Source organism: Lissotriton helveticus, chromosome 6 (assembly GCF_964261635.1).
Source record: "Lissotriton helveticus chromosome 6, aLisHel1.1, whole genome shotgun sequence".
Classification (NCBI taxonomy): domain Eukaryota; kingdom Metazoa; phylum Chordata; class Amphibia; order Caudata; family Salamandridae; genus Lissotriton; species Lissotriton helveticus.
Window position 1 is genome coordinate 313,777,497 of NC_136067.1, and position 14,755 is coordinate 313,792,251.

Below are 14,755 nucleotides of genomic sequence, written 5' to 3' on the forward strand. Positions count from 1 at the left end.
TCTATTTTATCAAGATCGAAGGATCCTATCAGTGGCCACTGTTTCTCTTGATTTTCTTTGGTATACTTGTGCCACAGCTTACTATAGGCTATGGTAACTAATCCATACTTTGTGAACATGTCTTCCAGCGGAGCTAGATGGTCCACCTCTAATAAACGGTCCGGGCTGAACCAACTACCAATCAGTGGGGAGAAGACAGACATGACGGCTCACAACGAGGACAAAAGTCAGCACTGCCTATCTTATCACTGCGTGCAAAGACTAGACAGAATATTTCTATTCTACGTTGTTTGCAGGCAGTGAATACCTCATGAACCAATATCGAACAGTCAATACTCGGTCAATCAAACAATCAGTGGGGAGAATAAGTAGGCCCGCAAAAGGTCTGCGTCCTCTACCCTTTCACTATCTGCAAAGAGGAACCTGTTCTTTCCTGTTTGCAGACAGAGAATCTCCAGAAAACAATCCGCGAACAGTAGTTCGGGGTCAAAAACAATTAATCAGTGTGGGAGAGGGAAATCTCCCGAGAACAATCCACGAACCGTAGTTCGAGTTCAAACAATCAATCAGTGGGGGAGAAAGATAGGCACGCTGGCTGCGTTACCTATCCTTCACTGTTTGCAAAGAGAGAGAGCCTGTTGTTTCTCCGTTTGCAGACAGTGAATCTCCAAACAAGTCAACAAAGAGTAATACTAGTATTTTCCGAACAATCAAACAATCATTTCGCAATTCGTCGTGTTTACACGACCTTACCCGGACCGTATGGACAGTTTCTTGTCTTCCGAATCCAGCGCCCGATCGTCCTCTTTTCTTCGTAATCCTCGCGGCACTCCTGATGGTTCCCAGTCAGGACCGTAGATCACTCGAGAGAGGTCTGTTCAGAACCAGTGAAGTTCGGATGATCGGCTGCCAGACGAGGGTCTATTGGGCAGGAGCTCTCCCGATCGTTGCAGTCGTTCACTCTGTCGTCAGGACCTCTCCCACTGGATCCACGTGTCGCTGATGGGCCCCACGCTTGGGACGCCAATTGTAAAAAAGGTCAAGGACAACCAATATTTGCCCCGCGATATCGCCTCTTTAACCCACAAAATATTAATCAATGAAGAGGCAGGCGCTGGAGACTGGAAGGCAGGAAACAAGGTTTATTCTCTCCGGAGGAGAACACATCAGTTCGGACAGCCAGTATCGTCACGAGGTGCTCTAACCGCATCTCTGAGGCCTGGCCTCTTATACACAGGGTTATGATTTTTATTGCAGGTAACACATTCTTGCAATGCTTTGAAGTATGAAAGGACATCCTCGGAATCTCCCCTTCAGGCCCGTTCCCACACACATTTAAAGTTGAAGTCCCCACCCCGGTCACAATAGGTGATGATTATCGCGCAGCTGGACATTCCGCCGGTTCACGGAATGTGTGGGGTGGATCGGATATCATAGGGTGGGGGCTTTGATCAATTCGAGGGTCCTTTAATGGGGGAAGCTTCCTACTGTACGGGGGGGGGCAATAAACAGTATCCGCAGGGCCAGGTGGCGGCCTGGGAACGAGGAAGACAAACGGGCACACAGGAAAAGGGGGTTTGTATCAAAGGGTCTGGGACCATGAAAGGAATGAAGGGAGGTGTCGCGCTGGGAACAGGATGGGGTTCCGAGGCAGAGCTGCGCTGAAGAGGGGTTTACGACCCAAGACATGTGAGAGCGGGGGGGTGGCCAGTGCGTGGGGGGCTTGTGAGGGCGAAGGGCTGTGCTGGGGGCCAGTGGCGTGCAGAGGGTGGTTCTGATCGAGGCACCTAAAATGGCGTGTGCGTATGACAAAAAGTGTGGCATCAGGGGAAAAGGCAAAATGGCGCAGATAATGTTTACCAAACCGTACTAATTTTCCACACTGCGGACAGGCTGGGAGGAGCGGAGAGGAGCGGCGAGGAGTGGCAGACTGGTGAACTCAGGAGCGCGGGGAGGTGCGGCGAATGAGGGAAGGCTCCGGGGGACCCACAGACAATGTCGGGGCAGGCGGGGGCCCTGAAGCCAAGGTCAGGACGGGCTGCTACTCCGGGGGACCCACGGACAATGTCGGGGCGGGCGGGGGCCGGGGCGGGCGGGGGCCCTGAAGCCTGATTGCTCCCAGACAAGGTCGGGACGGGCTGCTAGTTATATTTCTATAGCGCTTACTACACCGAAGAAGGCATGGAAGCACTTTTCGGCGAGTTACACGCTACTCAAAGGTGGATTACTTTTAGGGGGGTGGGAGCGCACCAGACACGCCCCAACGTAATTACCTCTTGCATGATGGTTCATGTAGTTCATTATTTCTCGCTCAATTCAATTCAAAGTGTTCATAGCCAGTGCTGTATTATTAGTTTCAATTCGTATCCCTAGACACGTGTTTCATGAGTCCTCAATCGTCAGTAGGGAAAAAAGCAAAGTTCATAGGTTGCAGGGCATGCTGCCTCATCTCTCAGGACCAGTTCCACTCACAGCATGAAGGCGCAGGCTCCCGAGCTCGTCAGCTCACAAACATTTCATACTTTTAGGGGGGTGGGAGCGCACCAGACACGCCCCAACATAATTACCTCTTACATGATGGTTCATGTAGTTCATTATTTCTCGCTCAATTCAATTCAAAGTGTTCATAGCCAGTGCTGTATTATTAGTTTCAATTCGTATCCCTAGACACGTGTTTCATGATTCCTTAATCGTCAGTAGGGAAAAAAGCAAAGTTCATAGGTTGCAGGGCATGCTGCCTCATCTCTCAGGACCAGATCCACTCACAGCATGAAGGCGCAGGCTCCCGAGCTCGTCAGCTCACAAACATTTCATACTTTTAGGGGGCTGGGAGCACACCAGACACGCGCCAACGTAATTACCTCTTGCATAATGGTTCATGTAGTTCATTATTTCTCGCTCAATTCAATTCAAAGTGTTCATAGCCAGTGCTGTATTATTAGTTTCAATTCCTACCCCCAGACACGTGTTTCATGATTCCTCAATCGTCAGTAGGGAAAAAAGCAAAGTTCATAGGTTGCAGGGCATGCTGTCTCATCTCTCAGGACCAGTTCCACTCACAGCATGAAGGCGCAGGCTCCCGAGCTTGTCAGCTCACAAACATTTCATACTTTTAGGGGGGGTGGGAGCGCACCAGACACCCCCCAACGTAATTACCTCTTGCATGATGGTTCATGTAGTTCATTATTTCTCGCTCAATTCAATTCAAAGTGTTCATAGCCAGTGCTGCATTATTAGTTTCAATTTGTATCCTAGACACGTGTTTCATGATTCCTCAATCGTCAGTAGGGAAAAAAGCAAAGTTCATAGGTTGCAGGGCATGCTGCCTCAGCTCGCAGGACCAGTTCCACTCACAGCATGAAGGCGCAGGCTCCCGAGCTCGTCAGCTCACAAACATTTCATACTTTTAGGGAGGTGGGAGAGCACCAGACACGCCCCACGTAATTACCTCTTGCATGATGGTTCATGTAGTTCATTATTTCTCGCTCAATTCAATTCAAAGTGTTCATAGCCAGTGCTGTATTATTAGTTTCAATACGTATCCCTAGACACGTGTTTCATGATTCCTCAATCGTCAGTAGGGAAAAAAGCAAAGTTCATAGGTTGCAGGGCATGCTGCCTCATCTCTCAGGACCAGTTGCACTCACAGCATGAAGGCGCAGGCTCCCGAGCTCATCAGCTCACAAACATTTAATACTTTTAGGGGGGTGGGAGCGCACCAGACGCCCCAACGTAATTACCTCTTGCATGATGGTTCATGTAGTTCATTATTTCTCGCTCAATTCAATTCAAAGTGTTCATAGCCAGTGCTGTATTATTAGTTTCAATTCGTATCCCTAGATGCGTGTTTCATGATTCCTCTATCGTCAGTAGGGAAAAAAGCAAAGTTCATAGGTTGCAGGGCATGCTGCCTCATCTCTCAGGACCAGTTCCACTCACAGCATGAAGGCGCAGGCTCCCGAGCTTGTCAGCTCACAAACATTTCATACTTTTAGGGGGGTGGGAGCACACCAGACACGCCCCAACGTAATTACCTCTTGCAAGATGGTTCATGTAGTTCATTATTTCTCGCTCAATTCAATTCAAAGTGTTCATAGCCAGTGCTGTATTATTAGTTTCAATTCGTATCCCTAGACACGTGTTTCATGATTCCTCAATCGTCAGTAGGGAAAAAAGCAAAGTTCATAGGTTGCAGGGCATGCTCCTCATCTCTCAGGACCAGTTCCACTCACAGCATGAAGGCGCAGGCTCCCGAGCTCGTCAGCTCACAAACATTTCATACTTTTAGGGGGGTGGGAGCGCACCAGACACGCCCCAACGTAATGGCCTCTTGCATGATGGTTCATGTAGTTCATTATTTCTCGCTCAATTCAATTCAAAGTGTTCATAGCCAGTGCTGTATTATTAGTTTCAATTCGTATCCCTAGACACGTGTTTCATGATTCCTCAATCGTCAGTAGGGAAAAAAGCAATGTTCATAGGTTGCAGGGCATGCTGCCTCATCTCTCAGGACCAGTTCCATTAACAGCATGAAGGCGCAGGCTCCCGAGCTCGTCAGCTCACAAACATTTCATACTTTTAGGGGGGTGGGAGCGCACCAGACGCCCCAACGTAATTACCTCTTGCATGATGGTTCATGTAGTTCATTATTTCTCGCTCAATTCAATTCAAAGTGTTCATAGCCAGTGCTGCATTATTAGTTTCAATTTGTATCCTAGACACGTGTTTCATGATTCCTCAATCGTCAGTAGGGAAAAAAGCAAAGTTCATAGGTTGCAGGGCATGCTGCCTCAGCTCGCAGGACCAGTTCCACTCACAGCATGAAGGCGCAGGCTCCCGAGCTCGTCAGCTCACAAACATTTCATACTTTTAGGGGGGTGGGAGAGCACCAGACACGCCCCACGTAATTACCTCTTGCATGATGGTTCATGTAGTTCATTATTTCTCGCTCAATTCAATTCAAAGTGTTCATAGCCAGTGCTGTATTATTAGTTTCAATACGTATCCCTAGACACGTGTTTCATGATTCCTCAATCGTCAGTAGGGAAAAAAGCAAAGTTCATAGGTTGCAGGGCATGCTGCCTCATCTCTCAGGACCAGTTGCACTCACAGCATGAAGGCGCAGGCTCCCGAGCTCGTCAGCTCACAAACATTTAATACTTTTAGGGGGGTGGGAGCGCACCAGACGCCCCAACGTAATTACCTCTTGCATGATGGTTCATGTAGTTCATTATTTCTCGCTCAATTCAATTCAAAGTGTTCATAGCCAGTGCTGTATTATTAGTTTCAATTCGTATCCCTAGACACGTGTTTCATGATTCCTCTATCGTCAGTAGGGAAAAAAGCAAAGTTCATAGGTTGGAGGGCATGCTGCCTCATCTCTCAGGACCAGTTCCACTCACAGCATGAAGGCGCAGGCTCCCGAGCTTGTCAGCTCACAAACATTTCATACTTTTAGGGGGGTGGGAGCGCACCAGACACGCCCCAACGTAATTACCTCTTGCATGATGGTTCATGTAGTTCATTATTTCTCGCTCAATTCAATTCAAAGTGTTCATAGCCAGTGCTGTATTATTAGTTTCAATTCGTATCCCTAGACACGTGTTTCATGATTCCTCAATCGTCAGTAGGGAAAAAAGCAAAGTTCATAGGTTGCAGGGCATGCTCCTCATCTCTCAGGACCAGTTCCACTCACAGCATGAAGGCGCAGGCTCCCGAGCTCGTCAGCTCACAAACATTTCATACTTTTAGGGGGGTGGGAGCGCACCAGACACGCCCCAACGTAATGGCCTCTTGCATGATGGTTCAGTTAGTTCATTATTTCTCGCTCAATTCAATTCAAAGTGTTCATAGCCAGTGCTGTATTATTAGTTTCAATTCGTATCCCTAGACACGTGTTTCATGATTCCTCAATCGTCAGTAGGGAAAAAAGCAATGTTCATAGGTTGCAGGGCATGCTGCCTCATCTCTCAGGACCAGTTCCATTAACAGCATGAAGGCGCAGGCTCCCGAGCTCGTCAGCTCACAAACATTTCATACTTTTAGGGGGGTGGGAGCGCACCAGACACGCCCCAACGTAATTACCTCTTGCATGATGGTTCATGTAGTTCATTATTTCTCGCTCAATTCAATTCAAAGTGTTCATAGCCAGTGCTGTATTATTAGTTTCAATTCGTATCCCTAGACACGTGTTTCATGATTCCTCAATCGTCAGTAGGGAAAAAAGCAAAGTTCATAGGTTGCAGGGCATGCTGCCTCATTTCTCAGGACCAGTTCCACTCACAGCTTGAAGGCGCAGGCTCCCGAGTTCGTCAGCTCACAAACATTTCATACTTTTAGGGGGGTGGGAGCGAACCAGACACGCCCCAACGTAATTATCTCTTGCATGATGGTTCATGTAGTTCATTATTTCTCGCTCAATTCAATTCAAAGTGTTCATAGCTAGTGCTGTATTATTAGTTTCAATTCGTATCCCTAGACACGTGTTTCATGATTCCTCAATCGTCAGTAGGGAAAAAAGCAAAGTTCATAGGTTGCAGGGCATGCTGCCTCATCTCTCAGGACCAGTTCCACTCACAGCATGAAGGCGCATGCTCCCGAGCTCGTCAGCTCACGAACATTTCATACTTTTAGGCGGGTGGGAGCGCACCAGACACGCCCCAACGTAATTACCTCTTGCATGATGGTTCATGTAGTTCATTATTTCTCGCTCAATTCAATTCAAAGTGTTCATAGCCAGTGCTGTATCATTAGTTTCAATTCAAATCCCTAGACACGTGTTTCATGATTCCTCAATCGTCAATAGGGAGAAAAGCAAAGTTCATAGGTTGCAGGGCATGCTGCCTCATCTCTCAGGACCAGTTCCACTCACAGCATGAAGGCGCAGGCTCCCGAGCTCGTCAGCTCACAAACATTTCATACTTTTAGGGGGGTGGGAGCGCACCAGACACGCCCCAACGTAATTACCTCTTGCATGATGGTTCATGTAGTTCATTATTTCTCGCTCAATTCAATTCAAAGTGTTCATAGCCAGTGCTGTATTATTAGTTTCAATTCGTATCCCTAGACACGTGTTTCATGATTCCTCAATCGTCAGTAGGGAAAAAAGCAAAGTTCATAGGTTGCAGGGCATGCTGCCTCTTCTCTCAGGACCAGTTCCACTCACAGCATGAAGGCGCAGGCTCCCGAGCTCGTCAGCTCACAAACCTTTCATACTTTTAGGGGGGTGGGAGCGCACCAGACACGCCCCAACGTAATTACCTCTTGCATGATGGTCTATGTAGTTCATTATTTCTCGCTCAATTCAATTCAAAGTGTTCATAGCCAGTGCTGTATTATTAGTTTCAATTCGTATCCTTAGACACATGTTTCATGATTCCTCAATCATCAGTAGGGAAAAAAGCAAAGTTCATAGGTTTCAGGGCATGCTGCCTCATCTCTCAGGACCAGTTCCACTCACAGCATGAAGGCGCAGGCTCCCAAGCTCGTCAGCTCACAAACATTTCATACTTTTAGGGGGGTGGGAGCGCACCAGACACGCCCCAACGTAATTACCTCTTGCATGATGGTTCATGTAGTTCATTATTTCTCGCTCCTGAGAGATGAGGCAGCACGCCCTGCAACCTATGAACTTTGCTTATTTCCGTACTGACGATTGAGGAATCATGAAACACGTGTCTAGGGATACAAATTGAACCTAATAATACAGCACTGGCTATGAACACTCTGAATTGAATTGAGCGAGAAATAATGAACTACATGAACCATCATGCAAGAGGTAATTACGTTGGGGCGTGTCTGGTGCGCTCCCACCCCCCTAAAAGTATAACATTTTCGTGAGCTGATGAGCTAGGGAGCCTGCGCCTTCATGCTGTGAGTGGAACTGGTCCTGAGAAATGAGATAAGGCAGCACGCCCTGCAACCTATGAACTTTGCTTTTTTCCCTACTGATGATTGAGGAATTATGAAACACGTGTCTAGGGATACGAACTGAAACTAATAATACAGCACTGGCTATGAACACTCTGAATTGAATTGAGCGAGAAATAATGAACTACATGAACCATCATGCAAGAGGTAATTACGTTGGGGTGTGTCTGGTGCGCTCCCACCCCCCTAAAAGTATAACATTTTCGTGAGCTGACGAGCTAGGGAGCCTGCGCCTTCATGCTGTGAGTGGAACTGGTCCTGAGAGATGAGGCAGCACGCCCTGCAACCTATGAACGTTGCTTTTTTCCCTACTGACGATTGAGGAATCATGAAACACGTGTCTAGGGATACGAATTGAAACTAATAATACAGCACTGGCTATGAACACTCTGAATTGAATTGAGCGAGAAATAATGAACTACATGAACCATCATGCAAGAGGTAATTATGTTGGGGCGTGTCTGGTGCGCTCCCACCCCCCTAAATGTATAACATTTTCGTGAGCTGACGAGCTAGGGAGCCTGCGCCTTCATGCTGTGAGTGGAACTGGTCCTGAGAGATGAGGCAGCACGCCCTGCAACCTATGAACTTTGCTTTTTTCCCTACTGACGATTGAGGAATCATGAAACACGTGTCTAGGGATACGAATTGAAACTAATAATACAGCACTGGCTATGAACACTCTGAATTGAATTGAGCGAGAAATAATGAACTACATGAACCATCATGTAAGAGGTAATTACGTTGGGGCGTGTCAGGTGCGCTCCCACCCCCCTAAAAGTATCAAAGGTGGATTAATAAAGGAAAATATAAATTGTTGGTGGGAGTGGTGGGAGTGGTAGACTTCAATCTGTTAATTGGATGAATAGGATAAAAGATGGATAGAGCAGTGACGAATTTAGAAAGCATTCATAGTAGAAAAAGAGAAACAGGATGAGTCCGTTTGTAGGTTGTGATATGAGTGATCTTAATAAATAGAGACCCCCCCTTAAGCATGTCATCAAATAATTGGTATTTATGTAATGACCTATATATATTCTAAGCATAAATATACAGAATGTATATAATGTAACTATAAGTAATATATACATTTGAAATTGTGTTACCTATAAATATAAAAATGTGTATATTATTTTATTCATTAGTAATATGTGCATTTGCACAAAGAAAAGAACATATCTGAATACACACATACAATCAAAGTATACATTTTTACAAACACAGGTATATGCACCATTGGTGTTTTGTACATCCTATTGCTGTACATTTGTATTTTGAATATGGTAGTCATGTGGGGAAGCCACACTATTCCACTCCATGACACAGAATTCCACACTGCATGAATCTGGCCCACTACACTCAAGTCCACTGAAAACAACTCCACTCTACACCACACAATTCCACGCCACAGTTCCACTCCACTCGACACTGCACAGTACCACTCCACACCACGCAATTCCATTCCACACAATTCCACTCCATGCCAAACAGTTCCATTCCACACATCTACCCTCCACACACATATGCTAGATCTTTTGGTTTTGCCAATGCTTCTTTGGGGGGGGGCTCATGCCTCAAATGCATCAAACAGAATAATTTCTACTTCAGATCCTTCTTCACTGGAGTTACTACTACTGCAGAATTCTCACCTCCAGTTTATTAGGCTAGGCCCAGAGTACCTAAGGTCCTACAGCAATTTACTTTAAAGCAGAAAAGGCATGTTTCACTTGAATTATCTCCTTTTCTCAGCGCAAAAAGCACTTTGTGCTGCTTTACTTCACTGCACCAAGGGGGTGTTACTGGGATGCTATTTGGGTGGGTCAGTGCAAACACCAGCAGGGTTTGCCTCAAAGCCCGATCCACTAAGTTAGCCAGAGTCTACTTTGCCTAAAAAAAATAACACCTCCTTGAAGCAGGCGCTATAAAACACAAATGTTTTAATTTCTCCAAAAAAGCCATGGATTGCATGTGTGCTAAAGTGCACAGCACACGTTCAGTACATGAGATCCCTCCATGCTTGTCCTAACAGGAGTTTGTACTTAAAAAGTACCTTCCATGTACAAATCTTCTTCTAGGCAGTGCACACACTGCTCTGCGGGACTGTACCTCGTGTAAGGCAGCCTTTTAAAGTGCCAGCGCAGGGGATGACAGAAGCAGCAGAAGACCACCTTAATAGACATGGCTCTGTGTTGTGTTGTAGCCCTTGCGCAACGCAACACCGCGTTTCGCTGCGCTGCCTGAAAAGTTATTGACTGTAGTGTAAGTCATTGTTTCCTCGAACAGAAATCCTTTAAAAAGAAGCCGCCTTCAAAAATAGTAGCATGGCTAGAATTTCTGCACTTAAGCGTCGGAGGGACGTTGCAAGTCCCCAGTCACCCACGACACTTTACAACCCTGAGTAGTTGATCCCCGAATTAATATTTTTTGTTGCAGTTTTTTATAGCGCGAACTTGACCCGAAGGTATTAGTGCGCTATACATGAGCAACAGTTACTTTGCACAAGGACACATTCATGTTTGGTCGGCGCGAGGAGAATCACAGGATGTTGAGCCTACGCCGAATCTCGAGCCTGGTTCAGCCAGATCTAAGGTCGGCAGCTCTGGTCGTTGCTCCATATCTTGAGAACACAGCCCTCAGAGTGCTCAAAGTGGAAAGATGCAAGCCCCTTTCCAGACTACCGACCCCGCGCCGCCAACCACCACCATAAAAACCAGCCAAGCACATACATACCTAGCCAAGCGCCTCAGCAGCAACGTTATCACATTTATACTAATTGCCTCCTCAGGAAGCCGCTCGGCAGACTCTAGAAATGCCAAATGGCTCCTGCCCGGCAAATGTTCCTTAGCTCCAATCAATCATGCTAATTTGCTAGCCCGGACAAGAATTTGCAAATTATTTTCAGCACAAGAAATTGGCAATGTTTACTCCTCACGCTGATATACATCGCCTTGATAGCGGACTATATAGACAACAACAACAAGAATTTAGTAACATAAATGCACAGTACTGAATGACTTCATGTACACCCAATGGCGTTAAATCTATTCAGAGTCGCCGTCAGTTTCTTTAGCAGGAGAGACAGGCTGAGCTGAGACATAGGAGAAATTACTACAGGGCTTTCTTTGCCTCGAATAATCATTTTCTAGAGATGGGATTGACAGCCCTATTGGAAACACTGTCCTGATTTGAAATAGCCCACCCTGCACAGTGTCCTTTTAAGGATTTGTGGGACCATGGGCAAGACATATATACGGCCCTCAGTTCGGAACAATTTTACATTTTATTACCCATTTAGTTCAAATATAAGCTAGCACAATGTCCAAAAATTGTAACCTATGTTAAACTTTTAGACATGGAATCACTCCGAGACAGCTGATATGTCTTTCTAAGTGGCCCAAAATCCTTAAGAACACATTAGAGAGGAGAAGAAGCTGATGCAGAGGTGATATGGAATGCATGATGAATAGATGGATAAGAAGTGAGGAGTGGGTGGATGAATGTAGAGATGAATGGATGGAGAAAAGTACTGATGGGTGTACTGGTGGATCAATAGACAGAAGGATCGACAGTAATGGAGGGGCAGATGGATGGATGAATTGATGTGGTGAAGGAAAGATAGTTGGAGAGAATAAAGGAAGGATGGGTGCAGAACAGGACTGATGGAAGGTCAAATCTATTAAGAACTGATGCTCAAAAAGTACCATTTGGCCACATTGTTTTCAGAATTGCTTCAGGGAAGCAAGCAAACATGTTCCAGGCTTGTTCGCCTCACTTGCTCACTCTATTTGGAATTTTATTTGAAGTGGGGATATGTCTTTTTTCTAGATACTCTCTTGAGGAAGAGTTCGAATCTGGACACAAGGAGTGAAAGGAGAAATCAGGGAGACGTCCAGGGAACAATATGTGAATATGTGCTTGACCTTCCAAAAAGACATCCTACCTCAAAAGCTATTCGAGAACTGCATTGGCTCCCCATCAGGCGTAGAATTCAATTTAAGGCCATATTCCTGGTTCACAAATCTCTTCATGGCAACTCTTCTAGGCAGCTTTCCGGTCTTCTTCCCCGCTACACGCCGGTACGTACTTTAAGATCTGGTTCCCTTGACTTAATTCAAACTCCTAGAATAAAAAGAGCCCGTTGGGGCGTTAGATCCTTTTCCTACCAGGCCCCCAAGCAATGGAACAGTCTGCCTACCACACTGCGCGCAGAAAAGAACCTAGCCAAGTTGAGAAAGGCCTTGAAGACCTGGCTCTTTCAGTTACCGTAATTTATCTCTGTCTTACCTTGTGTCCCATAGCGCCAAGACGCCTCGGCATAGGAGCGCTTTACAAATGGTTCAGTCAGTCAGTCATCATGTTTAAGAAAATATCTGATGTTCCCACACCAAGGTTTGAAGTTGTGGACTTTCTGCAATCTATGACTATCTCTTTTTAATGGTTTCTATTTTTAGCAATTTTTGTCTTCTTCTGAGGGCATCTGGCACACTGCTATGGCAGCTTCCAGATAAAGGTTAAAAGGCATCCACCTAAGTTGGAGAGAAGCCATGAAAGGGATATGTGCTCTGTGATCCTGTTTATCTGAGTAAAACATAAAAGTGAGGGTTAGAATGCCACTAGTAATTACGGCGTGACAGGGAAAGGGCAGAAATGTGCCGTATTTATGGCAATTTGGTGCATTCCTGTCCTTTTCCAGTGATGGCACCCTTTCGGCAGCCTAGCAACATCGCAGGCACCCTTGCCTAGCGCCATCGCAGGCACCTCACCATCGAAGGAGCACCTTCCTGCACAAAAACAATCCTGGGAGGCATATTCATCCTTCTATGGGTGCTGCAGAAATCCTCCCCTGGTAAGACGTAAGATTTTTGCGCATCCCCAGGTTTGCACACCCTTGTCAATTTGGAAAAGCGTCAAAATCAATGGGAGGTGCATGGGAAAGACCCATCCAATGCCCATGGAATGCTTTCCCAGGGTAGAGTAATGCAGCGATTTGAGCTGCGTTACTCCAGATTTATGAAGACACTCAGAACCACGCAAAGTGGCTTTGCACGGCTTCTAAAATCTGACTTAGAGGTTGCGTCATGCATGTACCACTTCGCATGGTGCAAACGTGACACAACCCTCTCATAAATATGTTGCCCAGTCTGTAGATACTGGGAAATTTTCATTAGTGGCCCTGTCATTTAGCATTCTTGTCTCATTTGCTTAATAAGATTTCGAATTTACATAGCATATGCCATAGGTGAAAAGCCACAATCCAATATCCACTCAGAACCAGGGGGCTTATGTACAAGCCCCTATCGCCACCACAACGTCACCTATAGTGAAGTTGTGGTGACTATAGGGGATGCGCCTTATGTACAAGGCAGCTTTTTAACCACTTAATGTGGCTTAATGCTGCCTTGTACATAATGCCCCCTTTCACGCTATGGTTAGCGTGAAAGGGGTGGACAGTGGGTGTTGCGGTGGGCGTTCCACCGCAACACCAATTTATTTTGGTGCTGCCCCCTATGTACAAGGGTGGTGTACATAGGAGGCAGAGTCAAAATTAAGACCAGGTAAAAACTGGTCTTAAGATGGCGAAATGAGGAGAAATGCATTTTTTCCTCCTTGTTTTTGCTTTTTCCATGTGTGCTGCCTTGTGCAGCACACATGGAAAAAAGCAAAATGCTATTGTTTGTTTATGTACAGGAAGGTGTCCCTTCCTGCCCATTAACAAACTTTAAAAAAATGCAATTTTATCGCTTTCATGTGTGCTACATGAAGCAGCACGCATGAAAGTGACAGAAAGCCATTTCTAGGATATATGAACGCGCAGCCAAGTAACATAAACAACATGCACCATACGCATGACACCACTTACGTGTGGAGGGAAGTGAAGCATCCAATTATAAGCTACTGAAAGGATTTCACACGTGGACTGGTCGGTAGGTTTCTCCTGGTGATGCAAAGATAACATGCTTTGGCAAAGCCAATAGGACTAGTGTAGTAAGGTGACTTTTCCTGTTCTGTCTGTGCTCCCTCTTTTCCCTTGCTGTTCAGCCTGAGTCAGGCGCGCTACACCCATTGGACTCACCGGGCATCCGCCCCCGCCGTCATGTGTGGCAGCCCGGGATGAGACAGATCCCAGGCACACACAGAGCCGCACCCGAACGTTTCAAAGGTCTTTAAAAGACCATTTGAATGTTAATTAGGCCTTGCAGTTGTTTCACCCCTTCTAAGAGCCCCTGCAGCTCCACTCTGCCTACTGATTAAAGGTTCAGCCCCCCCCTCCCCGAAATAAGTTGCACATCAGCATGGCTAAAAGTTAGCGGTGTACAGTAGAGCGGCTTAGAGGGAAGTAGATTGCAGTGGGGTGGTATAGAGTGGAGTGGAGTGGCGCTGAGTGGCATAGAGGGGGCTTAGAGTGTTCTGGAATGGCATGAGTAAGATAGAGTAAAATGGCCTAAAGTGGAGCAGGGTGGTATAGAGTAAAGTTGCGTAAAGTGACTTATAGTGAGGACGCCGCAATGCAATACCACCACAGGCTTCTCCAAATGGACAAGGTTCTCGAGTTGATCCGGGAAAAGAACGAGGATTTGGAGGCGCGCTACCCCAGGAGCAACCTCCACATTACTGGCATGCCTGAATCCTCCAACATCTCTAAAATGGAAGACTTTGTGGAGCAGCTTATTCGTGCTCTCTTTGGAGACGTCCTCTCCCCTGTTTTAATGTAGAGCGTGCCCACCGCTCCCTCGCCCCTCGCCCTGCTCCTGGTCAGCTGGCTCGCTCCATCATCGCCAAGCTGTTGAACTTTAGGGACCGAGACACCATCCTTCGGGCGGCCAGG